The 25,630-nt window shown below is 37.9% G+C and overlaps 1 pseudogene; it reads left to right on the top strand.

The window, feature by feature from the left end:
• The first annotated feature begins 4,384 nt into the window (after window positions 1-4,384).
• On the top strand, window positions 4,385-4,484 carry LOC122122919 (annotated as a pseudogene).
• Window positions 4,485-25,630: the final 21,146 nt, after the last annotated feature.

Below are 25,630 nucleotides of genomic sequence, written 5' to 3'. Positions count from 1 at the left end.
AAGAGGAGGACATAGAAATAGGACATAGAAGTATTGTCCTTTGTAACAGACACTGTCATCCAAGGTATGGGTGATTTAACTCTATTCTTCTCCACACATCTTGTTTGTTTGTTTTTTGGGTTTTTTTTGGGGGGGGGTCTGGTCGTGGGGCCTGAACTCTGGGCCTGGGCGCTGCCCCTTAGCTCTTCAGCTCAAGGCTAGCACTCTACCACTTGAGCCACAGCGCCACTTCCGGCTTTTTTTCTTATGTGGTGCTGAGGAATCGAACCCAGGGCCTTGAGCATGCAAGGCAAGTACTCTACCACTGAGCCAACTTCCCAGCCCCTCCATACATCTTGTTAAGCAAATGCAAGACCAACAGAAAAATAATCTATTGAAGTAATTTTGCAAAGAATAACTTCACTGTTCCTGATATGGTATCTAACAAAAGTCTTAAGTGAGAAGATAAAAGTGGAGTATTCTTCGGTTTCCTCTAAGCATCTTGTTAGCAAACTATATCTTTAAGGTTAGAAGTAATTGAACCAAAAAGTGGTGGAGTACTTATTTTTGTGGGCACTTTAGACACAAGAAGTCTTTCAAGGTAAAAGAACAAAAAAGTATAGCTAAATATTTGTGATCACAGCTTCTTGGGCTGGTTTTGTGGAGACAACGTTTTACATGAGAGTTTGTCCTCATTATCATAGATGTTGGGTTTTCGTGGCAACCAAATACAAGAGGGAAGTTTAATGGACTTGCTTGGACAAGTAAACAGCATAATAGAAAAAATGGCAAATAGTATTTAGTGAATTACATTGACCGATTACTTTGCCAGAACAAAGAAGGAAAGATATAATTCAAAATCACTTGACTGAAAAGTATGAAAAAGAGTAGTAAAGAGCGATGAGAGAAAACATAGAGGACTGTTTTCTCTCCAATGGAGTAATGGGTTTTGTTCTTGTTTCTTCCATTCTATATTCACCAGCTATCAAGTGTATCTCAGGACTGGAATATCCAGTTCAGACAAAGAGATCTCCCATTAGAAAATATTTGCTGCAGATGTAGGTGATTTATAACGTTAGACAATCTATTTAAGTCTGTTCAAAATTCTCCCCTACCCCAAACTGCCCTCTTTGAACAGTTGGTTTGCTTTTCCCATACTGCTTTTGATTAACTATTTAAAATTTTGAGAGGTCGTATTCATACTCTCTAGAGATTGCCGTTTGGTTGTGATTTTTGTGTGTTTGGTATTTGTTGTGTTTTTAACTGAATTTCAAAAGGTTGTGGTAGTGTGTTACAATTAAATATGTCCTTGTAATTGTCCAGTGCTCCTGGATCAGAGTCACTCCTTCTATCATTCTCAAACAAACTCTTCTCCAAGATTTATTTCAGATTTACCACTTCCTTTATCACATGTGTACATTGAGTATTCTAGTTGTACTTGCCATTTTTTCATTTTTCATTCATTCTATGTTTTTACTAATATTCTTCTCTGGTTTCAACTTCTTGATAGTCATTCTTTTAAACTGTCTGTTCATACTTTGACAGGTTTATGTACATTCCATGGCATTTCAATCCTGCATATACTTGAACTGATATCAGCTTATATTTCCATAATTAATTCATCTGCAATAACAATTTGCAAGACTGGAGACGTGAAGCACCTAGACATGATTTTATTCTTATCCATTTGGAAGATTAATCTCTAGTCAACAAGAAAGTTTAAAAATGGCTTAGAATGTTTTCCTAAATAGCAGTTTTTATAAATGGCTTCGTACAATGGTTTGTGATTATTTTATTTTACATGGGATAATATTTTCTACTACCTATAACTTTTGGGAAAAGAAGAAAATGAAAATTTATTACTGTGGAGGAATATGATAGAAATAGAAGACAGATTTTATGTTTGTCACATTTCTAATGAGTACCCATATTCAAAACTTGAAGTCATCTTTCTTAAGGAAAACATCAATCAACATGATAAGGCAAATATCCGTGATCTTTTAAAATGTACCTTATTATTTGATGAAACTTACTTTATTAGCTAATGTTTAGGCTTGAAATATGGGAGACTGATCTATGTAACACATTTCTGGAAGGCATCTACTGAACAACACAAATGGAGGGGGCTACTATTTCTATAATTTAAGGAATGGTTGAACCTGTTTGGTATTAGTGCTGGATAATAAATCAACTCTATTGTAACTTGTTCCTTCCACTTGAAAAACTTGTAATGTCACTAAGTATCATCTACTCGTCAAATGTTATTTTGGAGAATGTGTCTTTAAAAAGTTTATTTGAGGGGCTGGGAAGGTGGCTCAGTGGTAAAGCACTTGCTTGCATGCATGAGGTCCTGTGTTCAATTCCCCAGCATCACATGACCAAAAAAAAAATCTGGAAGTTGTGCTGCGACTCAAGTGGTAGAGTCCTAGCCTTAAGCTGAAGAGCTGAGGGACAGCGCCCAAGCCCAGAGATCAGGCCCCACACACGGACCCCCTAAAAATTATTTGAAAAGGAATATATTTTCAGGAGATTAAATATAGGTTCCTATTGATTTGGGAATGACAACCTTTTTATACTACATAACCAAGTTTTACTGAAGTACTAGTGTTTTGAAGCACTAAGGATCTTCTCAATTAATGTTTTTCTGAATGATATTTGACTTCTAATTCAAGTTTTCCGAGACTTGGTAGACAAATTATGGATCTATCCTTCCAGGAACTATTTTTTGCCCTACTTATACTAGACTGAAATCTTTCATTAATCATTAGGAGAGGGGTATTAAAAATATTCTTGTGACATTTGTGATCATGTTCACTCATATGGGCTAGTCATCTGTAAATTGAAAGTGTGAATTACAGTAGTTTCTCTCAGATTTTGTGATCTCATCTTTCATTTTTAAGTTGCCTTGCATTTCACAATTGCTTACTGCTAAACCCTGTGTAATTGGGGCACTAAATTATTATAGGAAATGAGAAGTTAAGATGAGTCTTCAATTACTTTCTGTTGGCATGTTGCATGGGCCTAGGTGGGAAGACTTGCCCTTGTTATCTGATGATGCAGATAACTGGGACCTGGGATCCTAGGATGCGTGGGTCCTGTAGAATAATAATACCTTTTGGACATCATATCAGCAAAATTTGGGTATGATCAGAAATATTTAGAAAACCATTCTGGGCCAACGAGTTAAAACAATATACAGAGCAGCAGAGTAAAATCCCTTGCAGATTAGAGGAAAACAACATTGTTTTTTACCATGTGAATTCAGTAGACTAAGGACACTTAGAAGGTATCACAAGTTTATACCGAAGACATTGCATTGATACTTCTTATATTCTAATATATATTCTAAACCTAATTATTTATATTCCAATCTATTTATTGTAATAAATATCAATTTATTTGTCAAATTATCGATTAATTCTAGTAAGTTTCATTGTGTGAAACATAAAATTAGCACATATAAATATAAAATATATAACTATATGTAATATAAGGAAATGTTTTTCATTATTCTGTTGTGGTTAGGGTATCAAAGGCAACTCTGTTTTACAGTATTATTCCATTATCTCTACCCCAGAGTTTGGTAGAGTTAGACCTAAAGCTTTACCATTTGTAGATTTACAGCCTAGAGGCAAGAGGAAACACTGTGATTAAAACATTACCAATTTAAGGCCTAATATCAAGGAGAAAAATATGGACTTCTCCTGGAGCTATGGAAATATTTGGTGATAGAAATTCAGTAGTGTAAGTTCCTGCCTGGTTGGATGGTCAGGACATTAGGTAATTATGCATAAGAACAATTTTTTTTCACCTTCTTGGCTTTAGCTACTTTTGAAATGGTAGGTATAATAAACAATTATGATAAAATACTTTCTAGTCAGAACTGTTTATTTCTCTATGATCCCTTGTAACTAAGATTAGTTTTTTTCCAGTAAAATAATCTTTGCTGTCAGGGTAAGATATTCTGTTTGGTCTGTTACTACATGGAAGAAGGGTAAAGGGTCAGTAGACATTTGTGCCAGTAAGACCTCATTTGGGAAATTTTAAGCTGCAAAAGTTTAGAAGTAGCACTTCAGCAAGGCTTACTTTGAATCCATTAGCTCCACAAAGCTAACTCAGTTGATAAATAAGTACTTGAAAAGCCATCTCTTTGAACCTAGCCATAAAGGCTTCAAAGTATGATCAAATTTAAAATGAAAAAGACTTAAAATAGTCATTGGCAAAAAAATGCAAGTTTGAGCAATCTACCAAACAATATGTTTTTCCACTATACACAGAATTTCAGAGAAATAAGATCAATAACATTGTTAGTAACAATAAGGTTTCCTTGCTACAAATAGGCAACCAAGGATATATGCCTGTATAAAGACTGCATCATTAACAACTTAAATTTACAGGATACTACATGCTTCAGCAGCACGTATACATAAATTACAACAATATAGAGATTAACATGCCACTTGGACAAGGATGATATGAAAATATGCGAATTATTCCATATTTTTCATTCTTCAGTTGCTAGAAATGAAAAACAGTTATTAAAAAGTTGATTACAAAAATATAAGTGTAACAACATATGTGATTCATATAATTAAAAGTTAGTTTGACATCAGTGTATTAAATCTTCAATTTAGAAAGGTCTTTACATAGCATAACCTTTACAAAACTTTTGAAATTAGATAACATCTTAATTTTATCCCAAAGAAATAAAATACTATAAGGACCTAGGAGAAAAAAGAATCTTAAACTGTTTTTATATGGAATGCAATCTGTAAGGACACATTTATTAATGAATTTATATAATATATAATAATGTAGTATTCAAAGCATTATATCTAGGAGAGAATGAAATAGATTATGGACATTTTACAAACAGAATACAGAATATGTTAAAATATACTTTCTTCAGACAAGCACCAGAAATGTCTTTAGGTTCTGTACTACTCATTTCAACAGATACATTAAAATTATTTCTGATTTTAAAAATCACAAGCTCTACAGAAATCATTATAGATGTATACAAACAACTCTTGAATATATTTTGACATCAAAGTCAGGCAATTCATTTGGAAGAATACCATGGAATCCATGAATTTTTAAAGTAAGATATTGCTGTTGCTTTGTATTGTGAAAATATTTTGTACAGAGACAAAGGATGGACTGGCATTTTTGAAATTTAAGTAACTTAACCAAACCATTAAGACGTAGGAGAACAATTTGTACAGCCTTTCACAACTTCAAAGAGGTAGTCATACATACTTATCTTTTGGCAGTATCAAATGCAGTTTCTTCCAAGTTGTTCTTCAGACCTGGTTTAATATAATGGTTCAAAAGAAGGAGATCAAACGTATCTTTGCTGTTTCTATTCCCAGCAGCAAGATGCAAGGGGGTCAAGAGGCCTTTCGTTTAGACATTGGTATCTGCATCATGATGAAGTAAGAAAGAAGCCACACTGGTATTATTCCACGTATAAGCACTGTGCAGGTGTGTCCAGCCATTCACAGTTATTGCATGAATATTTGCCTCGAGCCACCAACTCATGGACAATGTGTCAGTGTCAACTGTAGGTTTCCTGATGAAGAGCGGTATACTCATCGTCATCCCTAGTGGCCTTTTTGGAAAGGTTTCGCCACACTGTAGAAAGCCGATTAATTTCGGCAGCACAAAGAAGAAATTTGCTTGGATCCTTCTCCATTTTTTTCTTGCAAATGATACCATTCCTCACTTTTTCATCTTCTTCCTTGTCTTCATCAGAATTGCCTAACCAGAGACTGAGTACCAGTCAGAATGAGGTGTCTATGTATTTCCCCATTAGTTGACGTTGGTTGAACTGTTCAGAAAAATCCAGTGAATTTTCTGCATCTTTTTTTTTTCACCATGACTTATTTTCTCTTTTTCCATTTTTACTATTCTAAATTATTCTAACTGGAGAGTAGAGAATTGATAGAAAGCACAGGAAAGATTTTCCTCCGTATTAAAAGGTACAGAATGAAAATGAGGACCAGTGGTGTCTCCATGTGCAGCTTATTCTAGGAATGAAAACATAGGAAATAATACTTTCTATGTAAATGATTTGGGAAATGGCAGAGCAGAAAGTGAAATGATGCAACCAAAAATATAACAACAAAATAAATTAGGATAATTATGGAACAATCATATGAGAACCATGAATGAGAGAGAGGAAGAGAGAGACAGATGTTCAATGAACTAAATAGCCACAAAATCCATGCCTCTGATTAATTTATAGAGCAAACAATTTTTTTTAAAGAGATGGAAATAGAATTTATAGTGTGTCTCTTTATGATGTGCAATGTGATGGATTGATATACATTGTGCTGATCACATTTCTGTTAATGTGAGGAACATACCTGCAAAGAACATTTCTGAGGAGGAAACTATTATATTGACTCATGGTTTAAGAGAACACAGTTTAAGGTAAAATGTCTTCATTGTTTTTAATTATATTTTTATTATCTTAAATAATTGTACAAGAGAATTTCCATTCAACAAATCAGTTTTTAAGTACAATGGATCTTTACATAACTTCTCCACACCCTTCCAAATCTCACCCCACTTTAATTTTTTCTACTTTCATACTATCTGCATTGAATATTATGCCTTCACGCTCTTCCTCCATAACTCTTTTTATTCCTTCTCTTTGAATTCCCCTCACATCTTAAGTGATAGTTTCCTGGTATTCATTTTGTTGGATTAAAAATTCAATTTTATAAGAAAATACACCTTTGAAATTCTCCTCTGCAAATAGCATGCTTTGGTTAATATTGTTGTGAAAACTTGCATAAAGTTCTATCTTCCAAATATGAGACAGAACATGGTTCCTTTGTGTGTGTGTCTCTGACTTAGTTTACTTAACATATTTTTAGATCTATCCATTTCTTTGCAAATAATGTAACAGTCTTCATAATGGATTGGTGCAATCCAATTGTGTACATGTGCCACACTTTCTCTAACCATCCCTCTGCCAAAGGGAATCTGGGCTATTTCCATCAGTTTTCTACGGTGAATAGTGCAGCAGTGAACATGGTTGTGAAAGTGATTTTACTGTAACCTTTTGGAAGAATTCATCACTATCTTTCTGGGAACAACCCTCTAGCCAGTTTTCCAGAATAATCACATCCCTCTCTTCATCTCCATTAGAACGTATTGCATATCCTCAAAAACACACTACCCCCTACAGGTCACAATAAGCTAAAACCACACTGTGTCCATATTTTTTCAATACTTTTTTTCATAATTGTACATATAATTTATTGAGAACCTTCTATGTACTTTTCTAATGTGGGCATGAGGGACATGACAATAGAGTAAAAGTAAGAAATATGCAATTTAATAAGCTATTATCATACTTAAAATCATTTTCAGCTTTAACTCATAGCCTCACATACTATTATTTTAATCTTTATTTGATTACTTCATCTATCCTCTAACTTATAACAGGTGAGTTAAATACAATGGCAGAAACTGTGGTTTGATTTTGACACATGTGTGAGGATGCACAATATGGGCAAATAGATGGATTGGATTTAATAGCTATTATCCATTTTGTTAAGGTAGAGATGATTTTGCCAAACTGATTCTCACAATTCATATTACATTCAACAACAAGAAACCTGTGACAATTCTCTTTGTTTTGCTCCTTATTAACTTTTGTTTCCATTTTATTTTATTTTTATTTATTTATTTTTCGTCTGTCGTGGGGCTTGAACTTGGGATCTGGGCGCTCTCCCTCAGCTCTTCAGCTCATGGCTAGCACTCTACCAATTGGGCCACAGTGCCCCTTCCGGTTTTTGAGTGGTTTATGGGAGATAAGAATCTCTCCAATTTTCCTTTCCTGTCTGCTTTGACTTGCGATTCTCAGATCTCTGCCTCCTGAGTAGCTAGGATTACAGGCATGAGCCACCGGCGCCCGGCTACCATTTTATTTTATAATGAAGGATGATTTCACAACTCTATTGTAGATACAAAAATATGCTAAAATATTTCTATCCGTATGCATTGATATATACACACACATATATTACACAGGTTATAAGGATAATTTATAACTTCTGTAACTGCACAATTTACTAAATTATTAAAATCATTGATGACTCATGGCTGGAATTCTGGTTACTCAGAGGGTGAGATCTGACGATTGTGGTTTGAAGCCATCCTGGGCAGGAAAGTCCATGAGCCTCTTATCTCCAAACAACCAACAGAAAATCAGAATTGGAACTGTGGCTGAAAGTGGTAGAGTGATAGCCTTGAGAGAAAAAGCTCAGGGACATCATCTAGGGTCTTAGTTCAAGAAGTACCATCTACCCCCAAAAATCTATTTAATTTACCCCTGTGTAAGTAGAGTATTTCCATCACCCAAGTGCAAATCCATACTCATTAGCAAGGTAACTGTTTTGTCTGAAGTATCACAAAACATTATCACTTAAGTAGAAAGTATTGCAATGTGGGTTCATTCTATCTCTCTCATGGATTTTTCTCCACTCAAATACTCAAATCTTACCATTATTCCAATTATTTAAAATCATAGTTTTTTTTCTTTAATACCCATAATATTAGAGTTTGAATTGAGTGTCTTGTGCCCCCGAAATGGTTGTTCTTACCATTTTGTCATGTCCTCAGACTTAAATTATCCTGATTATTTTTCAGATAGAATCTGGCTTCCTACTTGTATCTGATTTGGGGCTCAGTACACTTTATGTTATTCTTCCTGGAATTTAAAATAACAGGTGCGTGGCATTGTGTACAGATCTTTCTGTCCAGTCTGGGCTTTAAGCACTATCCTTACAACAGTTCACTCCCATGGATTAAGGATATTCATAAGCTTGTCATAGTTGATTTTTTTATATTTGCATTTCCTGCAGGTTCTTGAGTACTGAATTAATTTGGTTTTCTTGGGTTGTTTTGTTTCATTTGAATATATGGATTATTGTTCTTCACTTTTCCTTTTGTTTCTTTCACTCATGTTCTTACCTGAAATGCTGAGAAACTAATTTTTCTTTCTCAAGATAGTCAAGATGAATATTATTTATTCCAAAAAAAATTCAGTAATATTTGAACACCTCATACCTATGAATAGTATACAAATGCTAAGTTCTGAGAAGGGTCTTTTTATTTGCCCAGCAGTCTTTGGCATACACAGACAGATCATGAATTTTATGAAGTTAGTAAAACTACAGATGTTCGCCAGGCGGAGAAAAACCTATTATTAATTGTTTGACAGGGTTATGTTGCTTCATGCAGGATTACACAAAATCATGTTCCTAGGAGGAACCTAAAAATCATCTAATACAACAGACTTGAGAGAGATGAATTGACTTCCTGAATAATTTACTTTTGGGTCAAATAAAAGCAGGCTTCCAAAAAGAGAGTAGACTTTAAAGAAACATGAGTTGTATGTAAATAGGTGGTTAGCTGATTTTGTTAATTTGTGAACTAATACAGGGAAATAAAGTACAGCAAGGTTAAAATGAAAGAACTTCACATTGAAATACTCATTTGTGTGTGTTTGTGTGCATGTGTGTGGACGCTCGTGCGAGTCCCCGCACACACATGTGCATGTGCTCATGCATACATTCATTATTCTTGAGGCTTCATACTGCGCAAGCATTATTCCTCAGCTTCTCTGTCTAAAGGTAATGGTCTACCACTTGAGCCACTGTTCCACTTCTGGTTTTTTGGAGATAATCGCATGTATTTTCATGATTTGACTGGCTTTGAACAGTGGCCTTCAGATCTCAGCCTCTCGAGTAGCTACCTAAGCTGATTCAGCCTCTGAGTAGCTAGTTAAAATTCTGTCTGTCCTCTATGGTTCACTGCTTTTTTATTTTTTTCCTGAGGTAATCACAAGTCATATATATGTCTAGTTACTTTAGAAAATACTCTTACTGCTTGGCACCATGGGCTCCCACCTCTACTCGTAACTACTGAGGAGGCTTGAGAATAGAACCAGGCCGAAAGTTTAGTGGACCTCCTTCTCAATCTATAGCTGGGTGCATTGGATCATTTCCACCACACTGCACTATCTACAGTCTAAGATTGGAAGGACTGCGGAATCCAGGCCAGGCAAGGTAGGAAGCTAGACAAGTTGGTCTGCAACTCTGATTCCATTGATGATGGGAAGGCTAAAATGACAGATCAGATGCATGTTCTTGTGGAAAGGGAACCCCTATCCTAAAATTAACCACTGATATGACGCCTGCCTAGCATGAGCAATAACTAAAGTTGAAATCCCCAGTTTCCCACAACCAAAATAAGTATATACATTAACATACAAAAACTTAGTAGAATCTGTTCTTTGCTCTAATATCAGCTTTATCTGATTATCATATGATGTGACAGAATAGGTTCTTTATTAAATTTAAGATATATTTTAAGTTTTGAGTATTAAGCTTAAGATATATTTAAGACCTAGAAAATTCTTTCTCACATATTAAGTGCAAATGTATGGCAAATTGTCTCATTTCTTACATATTTGACTATCCCTATAAATTCAGCTTATGATTATTATGAATAGTAACATATTCTGATTAATTACTTTACTTTGTAACAGTTTTTACAATTTTTGCTTCTCTACTGAAGTTTAATTATTAAAGTAGCATCATCAAAATATATTCCTTGGGTACTTAGGGCAGTTTTTTACAAAGGTTTTAACCAATGGCTTATAAGAATTCTTATTGGTATATTGTTTGCTTTATTTTTAATTTCAATTTAATTTTATTGTAAAGGTAATGTACAAAGGGGTTACAGTTACATAAATAAGTACATTTCTTTTTTTTAATTAATTAATTTATTTTTTTTTAATTTAATTTTATTTTATTTGAGAGCATACTGTACAGAGGGGTTACAATTACATGGGCAGGATAATGCATACATTTCTTACCAAGCATTGCAGCCTCCTCCTTTGTTTACCCTTCACCTCCCTTCCCAGCTTATGGAAGGAACGTTGTTATCTCTTCCATCGATTTTTTTTGTATGCTAAAAAAAAGAACTACTGATGCTTTTGCTGTGGCTATTGATCAATGAGTGTTTTTGCTTTCTTTGTTCATGCATTTTTATAAGAAAATTTGTATGCAGAGGGTTTACAGTTACTTTAGTCATCTAAAAAGTACATTTCATTTTATTTTCTAAATTTCAAATTTTGAACTTAAATATTTTCTTCTGTTTCTTCAAGGTAATTCTTTTTTCAGAGTTGTAGGACTAGTTAATATAATTTTGCATGATTTTTACACATGTAAATTATTCAGACACATATATTTTGTTTTTAAAATATTTATAAAGTGAATATTTAAAAATTATTTTTTGAATTTTTATAAGGTTGGTAAATTTAAAAAAATTATTTCTTATAGATGTAAACATATTTGTCCAGGTAGCAAATACTGTATTTTTAAGAAGCACATACTTTATTAAGAAAAGTTTCATTACCTGGTGATTTTTGGAAATATTTTTACTTAACTTAAAAAAAAATGTTTGAGCTGGGAATGGTGATTTTTGGCTGCTATTTTCTAGCTATGGTGGGAAATGTAAATAGGGTTTGTAATTCGGGAGAGACTGAGCAACTATAATATCTTATTATAAAAATATTCAGAGAAAAATGATTAGAGATATAGCCACCCCTAGCAAGATATAGAGCACTTGGTTATAATATTCTAAATCTTGATTTAAAACACCACGAGCATCAATTTTTTGTCAAAATGAAAGGATACATGTGTCAACATGTTTATTATTTAAAACTTATTTGAAAAGGTTCTCATGTCTTCTATTGCTTAATTTTCAGTTTACTTAATCTATAAGAATCTATTGTGATTATTTTATTTCTACTAAACTTTTAAATAGGACGAGAAATATTATTATTTCATATATTAACCTACATTTTCTATTTGTGATAATTTCCTCTGTTTAATATGATAATATCAATATTCCAAATGTGTGTATGTGGTGTGTGTGTGTGTGTGTGTGTGTGTGTGTGTGTGTTCTTGTGGTTTTTGTGTGTGTGCTTTGTAATGCTTAAGAGATCACACCATTGCTTCACATATGCTAGGCCAATGTTTAACCACTGAGCTATACTGTGTAGTTATAATCCAAATAGTGTTTTAAATTTTGACTTTTAAATTTTCATTCCTAGTATGTTTTTTTCAAAATTATATATAACAAAATGTGATCCATCTTCTATCCATGTTAGCAATTTTTATTGTTATTTAGAATATTTCCACTGCCTTTCCACTTCCAAACTCTTATGTTTTTAATTGATAAAGGTTTTACTGCTTCTTTTCTCTCTTCATTCTTTTTCCCTTTAGAGTTGACCTATTCTTTCTCTTCCCCAGATGTCAGGCCACATTGAGGCTCCTGCTACCCACAGCCTTACTCCTGGCACAGTCACCAACAGGGCAGTGCCCCCAGGATCCAACACAGACTTCTGACTTGGGTAAATAAAGAGGCTGTGCTTGAGTCGCCCACATTCAGCAGTCAGCAGTCCGGGCACATGAGCATCTACTAAGGCCACCCCAGTAGCTATGGGGACTCTGAACTCAAGAAAGAGGCAGGCACACCCATGCAGGCTGACTTTGTAGACAGCTCCTCTTCCAGGTGCAGCATGGTGACCTTTGAAGCAGAACATGACTGTGCGCACACTAGTAGATCACAGCACACAATAAAACAACTTGGTAAGCAATGGTCCTGTGCTCAGAGAGCTGGAAACAGAGGCAGGAAATCAGAAAGAGAGAGAGAAAGAGACAGAGAGAGAGAGAGAGAGAGAGAGAGAGAGAGAGAGAGAAAACTCAAAGCTAGCTCTTATTTGTACCAGTTTTGTTATCCTTGCTGAGAAATGCATATTTTCACCAAGAAATAAAAAGGAAAACTCCTAACTCTAACTCTGATGGAGTAGCTGGGATCAATCTAGACTTCCTACCTTAAACAATCACAAAAGTGGAAGTTATGTGAAAAATATATGTATATAAATGCATATATAATATAAATATGTAGGCATATATATGTATATTCAAATATACAATGTGAATATGTATTGTATGTACAATGTATAATGTATATATGTATAACATACAGGGATAAAAAAAATGAAATACGTAGTATTTGAAGGAATAATGACCAAATCCTTCCCAAATTTGATTGAAAGCATGAACCCTTCTATCCAGGAATCTAGCAGCTTAAAGAAGACAATTAACATAACTACACAGGTCCACACTAAGACACATTCTAATTAAACAAAGACAGGAAACCTCCCAAAGCACAGAGACACAACTCATCACACAAGGGATCTTCAATCATATTATGACAAATTTCTAATCAAACACTAGATTAAATATTAGACAGCAAGGGCAACACATTTAAGGTTTTAAAAGGACATATCTAATACCAACCTTTCTAACAAATATATATATACTTCCCCCAAATGTGAGAGAGATGAGCTAAGTACCTAATGATGGCTCAGGCATATAACCTTAACTACTCAGGAAGGTGAATTGTGAGGACTGTGGCTCAAAGACAGCCTGGGCCTTGTAACCTCAGAAGCAAATTGTAGGAGAGCTGTCCTTGAGTAGGACGGAGGTCTTCTTGCCATGTCATTGCTGGAACAAATATAGGATAAGGTGGCCATCAAGGATGGAGGCTATTGGCCAGTGTCTCCACAGAAGCAATTTATGAGATTCAGGAGTCCTCTACAAGATCAGAGGACTTTGACCACTGTCCTAGTAGTTTCAGGAATGGCATAACAATGACCAGAGCAACCTCAAGCCCACATGGAGTCCTTAGCAACAGTCTTTGAAGCTTATGGGCTAGAATATTAATGCTGGCAAGCTATGATTGGTCCACTTTTTCTCTGACTTCACTGGCCCAGACTCTGATTGGTCCATTTCTTCTATGATGTCACTGTGATGGGCTGCGATATCTCCCTTTTGAGAGGTCATGCAGTGTATATAGGAAGCCGCTGTGCTCCAACCTATGTGAGTTAACACCTCTAGGAGCTCTTGATTGGTGACATGCTGGACTGACTCAAAGCAAAATTCATGATTTTTTTGATATGGTGGGGGGGGAGTGAGTTGTCATTTGGTTTTGGTATTTCTTTTTATTTTTTCTGTGTTTCCATTATTTTATTTAGTTAATTTTAGGTAGACTTGCTACCTGCCATCATAGCAGAAGGATGGAAGAATACAAAGAATCATCCTCCGTATCCTTGAATGAAGAGATCATCAGTCAATACCAGATGAAAGAGCTCATTGACCATGGTACCAATGGACAAGTGAAGCTGGCTATCCACACCTCACACACATGGAAGTGGCAGTTAAAATACTCCTGAAGGGATGAAAGGTTAAAGTTTGAGGCAGTGACCACTTGTTGCTTGTTTCTGTCTAGCAAAGCAACACGTGGTGGTAATCCGAACACATGGTTGATTGTGTGCCTTTATAAGACCTGCAAATACTTAGCTCAGGGCTCTCTTCCTAGGCTCCGCTGTACCGAAGTGTAGGACGAGGCCCAAGATGCAGCCCATTTAAATAAAACAGCTGTAGAGTCTGACATTCAGTGGTCTTTTTGCGGGGGTGGGGGGGGTTCCTGCAACCATGGCATAACATATTAGTGGGGGCTGGTTCGGGATACCCCCCAAAGACCCCGGAGACCTCAGACTCCAAAGGTAAAACAGCGCTGTCTTGGTTAATTTGCCTTGTCCTCTCGTTTGTCTGTTTTACTTTCATTTTCCCTTGTGAGGATGGCCCCTCCAATTCGTAAAGGGTTGTCAAAGTGGACCCGCTTGCACGACAACACTGGAGGAACTGGGAGATGTCCCAGATCCTCTTGTGGGGAGGGGATAACCCTGCTGTGTGGAGCAGGGGTCCTTGGAACCCCACCATGTGGAGTGGGGGGGGGTCCTTGGAACCCCGCCGTCTGGGGCGGGGGTACTTGGAACCCTGCCGTGTGAGGCAGGGGTCCTTGGAACCCTGCTGTGTGGGGCCGGGGGGGAGGGGTCCTTGGAACCCCGCCGTGTGAATTGTGGGGCGAGAGTTGGTTTGGTGTTGGGCCGGAACTGACCAAGAAAGCCTTCTAACTGAAGCCCAACTCGCCCACTGTGGGTCTGTTCCTTCTGCTGTGGGGCATGGGTATGGAACGCCGCCATGACAGGAGTCAGTGGACCAATTTGGGAGATCTCCACTTTGTAAGCTTTTTTTTTGTAACTGTCAGGCCTGCATGTGTTCTTACTGTTTATTGTTTTATGGACTGTATGACTGACAGGACTGGAAACCACGGGCAACACTCCATCTAGCCCCCTAGACTTACAAAAAGAAACTAAGAAAGAGGAAAAGAAAGTGTACCCCTGGTTTTTCAGGGAGATAACTTGGAAGAAGAAATGTTTCCTCCCCCATACTCCCCTTCCCAGGTTCCTTTTGCAGAACCTGAGAATGATCAAGAGGAGGAGGGAGCTATAGAACACTTGGCACCTGCCCTTCAAGTTTCTGAGGGGCCAGTCACTCAATGCCGCAGTGGGATCAACCCCCCCATCTAATGCAGCTGTTTTTTTCCCTACGTGCCATAGGTACTGTGGATGTGGATGGTCAACAGCAACACAATAGTGTCCATTTTCTACCAATGTTCTATACAATTGGTGCATCCAAAATGCCCCCTTTTCTGAGAAACCCTAGGATTTAATTCGTTTGCTTGAAACTATTCTCTTTACTCATCAGCCCACTTGGGATGATTGCAGTCAGCTTTTACAAGTTCTTTTTACCACTGAATTGAGAAACCATATCTGAGAAGCGGCCCAGAAACATATCTGTGGCCCCACGGGAGTGCCCATCACGGATCCTGCCCTGATCGCTGCCTATTTTCCTGAGATCCAACCAACATGGGACTACAAGACAGTTGAAGGTAGGGAGCATCTCCTCATCTACCGCCAGGCTCTGTTGGCAGGTCTCAAGGTGGCGGCTTGCCAACCTACTAATATGGCCAAGGTTTATGATATGACAGGGAGTAAGTGAAAGTCCAGCAGCATATCTTGAGCGGCTCTTGGAAGCTTTTAGTCAATATACTCAATATGATCTTGAGACACAGGAGTCGGCTCAGATGATTATGTTTGCCTATATAAATCAAGCTGCACCAGACATAAAGTTGCAGGCTCTAGACAGGCTATAATTAGGGATCTAGTAGCCGTGGCAGGAAAGGTTTACAATAAGAGAGACAGAGGAGCAAAGACAGGAAAGGAAGGACAGAGAACGTAAAATGGAGCATGAAAAGAGAAACCGGGCCAAGGAAAAGAGGCCAGATTTGTTGGACTCACCACTACTGCATGCTGAGCATACCTGGTTCACAGATGGCAGCAATTTCATTCGAGATGGAAAAAGGTATACGGGCCCAGCAGTCACTATGGACACTGTGATAGCGTGGGTAGAAGCACTCCACCAGGGACCATCTGCACAAAGAGCAGAGCTAGTGGCACTAACAAAAGCCCTACAAATGGGAAAAGGGAAGAGACTAAACATTTACACAGACAGTCGGTATGCTTTTGCCACCGTGCATGTCCATGGAGCCATTTACCAAGAGAGGGGGATGCTGACAGCTGAGGGAAAGACTATTAAAAACAAGAAAATTTAAGCCTCATCTGTGCCCAATGGGAAACAGCAAATATTGCCATTATGCACTGCCCAGGCTATCAAAAGGGAACTGATTCAATAACCAAAGGAAATAACTTGGCTGATCAGGCAGCTAAGGAGGCGGCCCTCCAGCCCAGAGCATAAGTACTGACTCTAGTAGACCCAGGGCCACGAGCTTTGCCTCCTGAGCCTCAGTACTCCCAAGAAGACTTGGAGTGGATAAAGAAAATTCCCATGGCCTATAAACCCCCTGACAGAGAAGGAAAAAAAGACTAGTGGAAAACTGGTGAGGGAAAACTTACCTTGCCACAAAGATTGGGCAAGGGGATTCTTAAGAGAATCCATCGGGTCTCTCACATGGGAACCTGAAGAATGCAGGACTTGCTCTGACACTCAGAAGTAAAAATTAGGCAAGGGAATCAACTCTTGAGGACATTGTGAAAAATTGTAAAGCCTGTCAGCTCACCAATGCCCCCAATCAGCCGGTTACTAAAGGAGCTTGCCTCCATGGAGATAGGCCAGGTGTGTATTGGGAAATAGACTTCACAGAAATTAAAACTGGAAAATTTGGATATAAAAATTTGCTAGTTTTTGTAGAAACCTTTTCAGTATGGGTTGAAGCCTACCCAACAAAGCATGAGACCACAAATGTCGTGGCTAAGAAGATCCTGGAAGAAATTCTACCCAGGTATGGCTTCCCATCCCCCAATAGGTCAGACAATGGACTGGCCTTTGTCTCAAAAGTAAGTCAGCGAATAGCTCCGACATTGGGGATGGATTGGAAATTGCACTGTGCTTATAGACCCCAGAGTTCAGGGCAGGTATGAATCAGACTCTATAAGAGACCTTAACTAAATTGGCCTTGGAGACTGGTGTAGATGGGGTATCGCTCCTTCCTTTTGCTTTGTTTAGAATAAGAAATTCACCCTATCGGCTTGTCTTTAATTGCTTGCTGATTTGGATGATACTGAATTTCTGTGTAAGCTTGACTATTTAAAGCTGGTGCATAAGAGTATGTGGCCCCAGCTTAGAGAATTATATGATTCTGCTTCTATTCCTATCCCACATTTGTTTAAACCAAGGGACTGGGTGTTTGTTCGAAGGCACAACTTGCGATCTCCGGAAACACGATTGAAGGGACCTTACATGGTGCTACTGGCTACACCCACTGCCCTTAAAGTGGACGGCGTTGCTGCTTAGATCCACTGCTACCATGCCAGACCAGCTGACCCCTTTGCCCTGGATGACCATCAGGAAACATGGGAAGTCTCCAAGCATCCGACCCAACCACTCCGCATACGCAAGAAAAGATAAATGGACTGATTGTTATTGGTATACTCGTTCAAGATCAAGAGCTGTTGAAGTTTAGTTTGGGGCCAGAGCCACAAGATTGTGGCTCAGGACCATAAATCAAGCGCGGGGGGTGGGATTGAAAGGCTAAAGTTTGAGACAGTGACCACTTGTTGCAAAGCAACATGTGGTGGTAATCCAAACACTTGGTTGATTGTGTGCCTTTATAAGACCTGCAAATCCTTAGCTCGGGGCTCTCCTCCTAGGCTCCGCTGTGTCAGAGTGTAGGATGAGGCCCAAGCTTCAGCCCATTTAAATAAAACAGCTGTAGAGTCTGACTCTCAGTGGTCTTCTTACGGGGCGGGGGGGGGGGGGGAGGTCCTGCAGCCATGGCATAACAGCAAGAGTCCTCCAGTCATCAATTAAAGAATGAAGTGGACATTTTTAAGAAGGTATGGCACAAACACACCATCAGGTTGTACCAGGTGATGGAGAAGGAAGAGTATATGTATCTCATCAATGGAACTGGCCAGTAGGGGATACCTTCTGGGGTGGATCTCAAAATCCTGCCGCCTATATGAGGATGAAACCAAGAGGCTCTTCACACAAATTGTAAGTGCTGTTCACTACCCATACCCGAACAGAATCATACACAGATACCTTAATTCCAACAATATCCTGTTTGATACCAAAGGCAATATCAAAGTCAGTGGTTTTATCTGAGCATCTGGTTCACCCTGGGGCAGTTGCTATCAAATATATGTGCTGCTGTGCTATTCCACCCCCCTAAATTTTCCTGGAAGAAAGAAATGATGGCCGGGTGCCAGTGTCTCACTCCTGTGATCCTAGCTATTCAAGTGGCTGAGGTCTGAGGATCATGGTTCAAAGCCAGCCCAGGCTGGCTCTATCCTCTGACCTGACTCATACTGATACCAAAGAATAATTTGGGGTGGAGATGGCAGTGGATAGAGATGGCTAGCAAATTGTTACAACTCTTCTCAGAATAAGCTGCTGAATGTGGACTCAGGAACAGAGCAGTTCCAGACAAAGGGGAGGAGAACCCTAAGAGATATCAAAGATAAATTCACTTGAAAGCCAGAAGGCCCTGTTATTGAGATGGGAGAGATTTGTAGGTGGTGTATTAAAAAAAAGAGTTGTAAGTGGGATCCACGAATTGAGATCAAAACACTGTTTGCCTAGCAAAACCCTCAGTCCAGCCAAGAATACAAGTGCATCAACTGCCATAGAGTTCCTCAGGAGGGATTCCAGCCACTGAGCACCTTGTACTGCAGTGTAAACTGAAAGTTGTAGTTATCAAAGCATGTAATTTTTGTGCATACAAAAACTACTTTAATTACACTTCAACTACACCCTAGTCATTAAAATTTTTGTTTGATTTATTTTATTCTATGTTATTTAAGATGTAGTCTCTTTATGTAGCCAAGTGTGATCTTAACTTCATAATTCTACTGCTTAATCTCCCAAGTGTTGTGATTACAGGTGTGTCCTTCTTTGTTGTCCATCATATTTTATCTGCATGTTTCCTTAACTTTAATACTTTATTTTATCCCTTGGCAGTACTGCGGTTTTGATTCAGAGGCTGGTGCTGGGCAACCTAGTGCTCTACCACTTGACCTCTGCGCCTGGCCTTACTCTTCATTTTACTTTAGATGAGCTCTTATTGTATTATTTTTTGTATTGTATTGTATGTGCTTGGGTCAGAATCAGACTGTGATTGTAATGTATTTTCCTGCTGAGAAGCTTTTTTGTCCTTTTATATTTCTTGTAAATATAATTTTTCTTCTTAATAAAAAGAAGGTACAGAGAGGTGTTACATATATATAAGTCATTTTAAAATTCAAAACCTTATTTTAGAAGAGTAAAAATGCATATAATCACTAAATTTTATCTCTAGGAAAAATGGCTACTAGATTAAATGTTTTTGGAGGCTAGGTCAGTAGCATTTGGTATTGTTCTCACTTCAGCTCTAGACAATGTTACATAGGTCCAGGCCTGCATGGCCTAAATAAAAGCAAGTAAAAAGTAAAAAAAATGATTTTTTAGGGCACATCTGTGGAAGGTTTGAAATACATTTGAAATACATTTGAAATACATTTTATTGACCATTTGTACATTTCTGTGATGATGAAAAGTGATATAGCAATTATGGTAGAATATGACCCATTCTTCAAACATAACATAGCATTACCACATTACCCAGCAATTCCATTGCTCATTGCATAATCCAAAGAACTGAAAAGAAAAAACTAATAGCTCATATGCCAATAATAACAGCAAAGTTCACATTAGTCAGAAGCTGGAATTACCTGGAGTGTCTATCAGATATACAGGTTTACAAAATATGAGGTAAGCATTAATGGATTATGCCATCCACAAAAATGCTGCATTTAATATATATCTGTCACGGATGGACACAAAAAATAATCTACTATTTATGTGAAACATTTACCAAACCATTTTATAAGAGAAAATGGAAGATTAAAATTTCTGGGGCAGGTCATTGGGGGGATTATTACTCAATGATTGTGTGGATTCCATCAGTATCAACAAGATAGTTCACAAATAGAGGTAATGGTGTGCATATAACTAATGTCACTGAATTTTATACGTGCCTAACAAGCATGAGGCCCTGCGTTCATCCCCAGCACACCCAAAAAATGCTAAATCATCTTTCTGTTACCTACTTTGAGTGGTAGGTGCTTTTCTAATATTTTGATTGTATCCCTCAGAGGATCTCTGGTGGATCTCTGATGTTTAGTCATGCTTTACAATCAATCCATTATTTTAATATTAATTTTAAATTTTAAAGGAAACCTCATATATTAAAATGAGGGCAATGTCTGCAGATCTAATTCAAGAGGCTAAAACAGGAAGACCCTTACACAGTCTAGGCTGCATAGAGAGGTCATGTCTAAATTTCCATGGTTACTGCTGAAACTGCAGGGACAATTATTTGTAAGTAATTGCAAGTGATAGATAACTGAGAGATAAGTTTCTGATCACATTATATTTTAGTCATGTCAGCTTGTATTTAATATTTACATGAATTTTTAAATTTTTCCTTTTTCCCTTACTCTCAGCATGTCATTTTGAAACTTTATACTATGTTCTCATTTGCTACATTTAAAAAGAAACATAGTTTTCCTTTGTATCATATTAAACATGGTTTTTGATTATTTTCTATATTATACAACTACTATTATTTACTTTTGAAAATGTTAGGGAAATGGACCCGAAGATATGTATTCAAATGTTTTTTTTTTTTCATGCGATTGTTTCTAACACATTTATAAGATTATTTCTTTGTTGCTTTGTATGTCCCTCCCCCACAGTATAACTCCTGCTTTCACTGTATTGATGTTGGTATAATTTGTGGAGGGGAAGGGGAAAAACAAATCGTTTAAATAGGGATACAGGTGGACCCATTGCAACAATGAGATGTACAAGTCGTTACATCAAAAAATGAACTTTACAACTTTGGTGCGGGGGAACGGAGGTAGCGGGGAGGATTGGGTGGGGGAGTGGGAGAGGATGGGAAGAGATAGGAAGCGGAAACAAAGGAGGAGACTACAATGCTTGATAAGAAATGTACTCATTATCTTGCCCACGTAATTGTAACCACTCTGTATAGTATGTTCACACTAAAAAATAAAAATTAAGAAAAAGAAAATTTTTATGTTTTTTTTTTCTGCATGTAAGGACTAGCCACTGTCTCAGAGATTTTTCTTAGTTCTGCCAATTGAGCCACAGATAAACTTCCAGCTTCATTCTTTTGAAAAGTCTCATGCAAATCCCAGCACAACTAAGGAGGCTGAAATCTGATCTTGATTTGAAGCCAGTCTGAGCAGCAAAGTCTGAGATTCTTATCTCCAATTAATCACCAAAAAGCTGCGGGTAGTAGAACGGTATCTAGCCTTGTGTAAAACAGGGCAAGTTCAAGCCCTAGTATTGTAATTACATTAACAAGTCTCATGGACTTTCTTGCTTGGGTTGGATTTGAACTACAACCCTTAGATTTCAGCCTCCTGGGTAGCTAGGATTTAAAGGCATAAACAATCAACCGCAGACATTTTAATTTTTTTTGGTCATTCATGGGGCTTAAATTCTGGGTTAGGTGCTGTCTCTGTGCTCTTCAGCTCAAGGCAAACAGTCTACCACTTGAGCCATAGAACCACTTTCACTTTTCTGGTGCTTTATTAGAGATAAGAGTTTCACAGAATTTCCTGTCTGGGCTGGCTTGGAATTGTGATCCTCAGATCTCAGCCTCCTGAGTAGCTAGGATTACAGGCATGAGCCACTGGTGCCCATCTTATTTTAATATTTTTAACCAGCTTTTTCTTGCCTTCAACCTCAGTACATTTTATTTTGTCCAGTAGACCTGTTCTTTGGGCCACATTGCTGTTCCTTAGTTGTTTTGAATGGGGGTAGGGATTGAACACTCGGAATGGGTGCTGTCTTTGTGGTCTTCAACTTAAGGCAAATGCTCTACCAGTTGACCTACAGAGCCACTTCAGGTTATCTGGTGGTTAATTGGAGTACAACAGTCTCATGAACTTTCCTGACCAGGCTGGATTTGAACCATGGTCTTCATATCTCAGCCTCCTGAGATTACAGTGTAGAGGCAGCAGTGCCCTTCTGTTTCTTAGCTTTTTGACTCAAGGACGATGTTTTACAAATTCAACCACAGCTTCACTTCTAGCTTTTTTTGTTTATTTGACATTAGTTTCTAATGTACTTTTCTGGGTAGTCTGGCTTCAAACCGTGATCCTCAGATTTCAGCTTCCTGAGATGCTCCAATTACACACATGAACCACAAACCCATTGGTCATTTTAAAATATTAATATTTTTTCCACTTTATCTTGTTAAAATTTTCCTTGTTTTTTTTTTTTTTTTTTACTTTTGTATATGTTTTTGTCCTGGGGCTATATTTCAGGGCCCGGATGCAATGCCAGAGCTTTTTCTTCAAGAGTAGTGGCATGCACATAAGCCAAAGTATAGCTTGTGGCAATATTTGTTTTGTGTTTGTGCTTGAACTAAAACCCTGGGTGCTGTACTAGAATGTGACTGCCCAGTTTGCATCTTGGGCCACACCTCAACTCCAGGTTTTTTTTTTTTTAACTCTTGGTAGTTAATAGGAGATGAGTCTTATGCAAAGCCCAGCATGAATCAGTTGGCTGAAATCTGAGGATCATGGTTTAAAGCCAACCAAGGCAGGAAATCCCATGAGACTCTTAACTCCAGTTAATCACTGAAAAACTGGGAGTGGTAAAGCTCTATCCTTGAACAAAACAGCATAAATTCAAGCCAAACATAGCACACAGATGCATACACAGAGAAAGCCTCATGGACTTTCTTGCATGGGGTAGCTTTGAACAATGATTCTCAGATTTCAGCCTATCTTCATCCTCTCTCCTTTGAAAATTTTATGGGTCCTGTGGCTTGACCTCTGTCTCTGGGGCCTATATCTTAGCTTTTACATTCAAGATTGGTGCTTTACCACCTCAGCCACAGCTCAAGGCTTTGTGCTGTGTAGCTGGGGATAAGAATCTCAAGCAGTTCCTTCCTAGACTGACTTGACTCTGCAATTGTCAGTTGTCAGCCTCTTGTGTAAAAAGGATTACACATATAACCATCAACATTTGGGTCACTTTAAAACATTAATATGTGCTTGCTTCCACCTTTTTTTTCTTTTTTACTTTTCCTGGGAGTGGAAATTGAAGCTCAGATGTTGTCTCAGGGCATACATGGGACCAACCACAACATTTGGCTTTTGTGGGGAGGTTAATTGGAGAGAAAAGAATCATGTATAGCTAAGCCAGATTCAGGAGGCTGAAAATTGAGGAGAGTCCATGACACTCTTTTCTCCAATGAACCACTAAAATCTGGAGTTGTAGATTATTGAGCAAAATAGTGCAAGTTCAAGCACCAGGACTGCCAAACACACACACACACACACACACACACACACACATACACACACCACACACACACACACACACACACACACACACACACACACACACACGTCTTATGAACACCTATACTTGAGCTGAGCTTTAAACAGTATCCTCAAATTTTAGCCTAAGTAGCTAGAATTACAAATATGAGTCCCCAATGAAACTTCTGTTACTTGGTCTTTCTTGTCTTCTTCCACCCTTCTTTTCATTTATTTCATTCTTTTTGTTTGTGTTGGGCCTGGAGCTTGAACTCATGCAAGTATTGGCCTGACTCAGGAGGCTGAAATTTGGCCATCATGGTTTGAAAGCAGCCTGGACAGGAAAATCCATGAAATTCTTATCTCCAATCAATCAACAAAAACCTATCCCCAGTGTGGCCACCACACACAAAACAGTCTCCTGGAATTTCTTGATTGGGTGTGCCTTTACATAAGATCTTATATTTCAGCCTCCTGCATTTCTAGAATAACAGACATGAACCAAGAGTCCTGGGTTCTCTACTTCCAACCATTTAATTTTCTTATTGTGATGCTGAGGCTGGATCTCTGAGCCAGGGCATGGTTTCAATTGGCTTTTCATTCAAGGCTGTTGCTTTACAACTACAACCACAGTTTTATTTCTGGCGTTTTTTGCTGGTTAGTTGCAGACTTATGCACTTCCCTGTCCAGGCTGGCTATGAACAACAACCTTCAGATTTCAGCCTTCTGACTCACTAGGATTACACATATTGACCAAAATTTCATGCATTGTTCATTTTGAAACTTTAACTGGATTTTCTCACAACATTTTTATTCTTTTTCATAATCCTGAGGCTTGAATTCAGGGCTTGAGCACTGTCCCTGAACTTCTGTTACTCAAGGTGAGAACTTTACTACTTGCTCCACAGTGCCACTTTCATTCTTTTTTTATTTATGAGGTACTGAGGAAACAAACCCAGGGATTCAAACATGGTAGGCAAGCACTCTGTTACTAAGCCACATTCTTTGCCATTCTTATACCTTTTTATTTGTATTTTTATTTCCTTGTGTATACTGGTCCTGGGTCTAAAAATCAAGTGCTGGCCCAGAAGTTTTTATTCAAGATTAGAACACTAAGACACGAACCACCACATAACTTGTGGCTATTACTTTTTGTTTTGTTTTAAGTAGCTACTTAGATTTGAGTCCATGAATTCTACCAGGGCTGGCTTTCAAATGTGATCCTCAGATTTTAATCTCCCAAGTGGCTATCATCAGAGGTGTGTGCCACCTACGCTTAGCTCATTTTAATCTCTGAAATTGTCTTTTTCTTATCCTACCTTCTCTACATTTATTTATTTTATACTTTGTGTGTGTGTTGGTGTATATCAAGGTCTGGATGCTGTCCCAGAATATATTTTCTCATTTCTGCCATTGGAGCTACAGTTCAAACACCAGGTTTTATTTTTCTTCCTTTGGGTGGTTAATTGGAGATAAGAGTCTCATGTAAAGCCCAGCAAGACATAGGAGGCTGAAATCTGAGGATTGTAGTTGAAGTCATCCTTGGTAGGAAAGTCCATGAGACTATTTTCATCAACTAAATACCAAGACTTTGGAAGTGGTAGTGCTCCTACATGAATTCAAGCACAAGGTTGGCACACACATATAAAAAGCCCCATAGACTTTCCTGTTTGGACTGGCTTTTAACTGGTAACTTCAGATTTCAGCCTCCTGAATAGCTAAAATAATAAGCAAGAACCACCAGTCCCAGGCTTAAATTTCAAATGGTAATTTCTTTTCTTCTTTCAGTTTTGT

The sequence above is a fragment of the Dipodomys spectabilis genome, unplaced genomic scaffold (assembly GCF_019054845.1).
Source record: "Dipodomys spectabilis isolate Male_0828 unplaced genomic scaffold, ASM1905484v1 ptg000218l, whole genome shotgun sequence".
Lineage (NCBI taxonomy): Eukaryota > Metazoa > Chordata > Mammalia > Rodentia > Heteromyidae > Dipodomys > Dipodomys spectabilis.
This window is presented reverse-complemented; position numbering and strand designations above follow the sequence as displayed.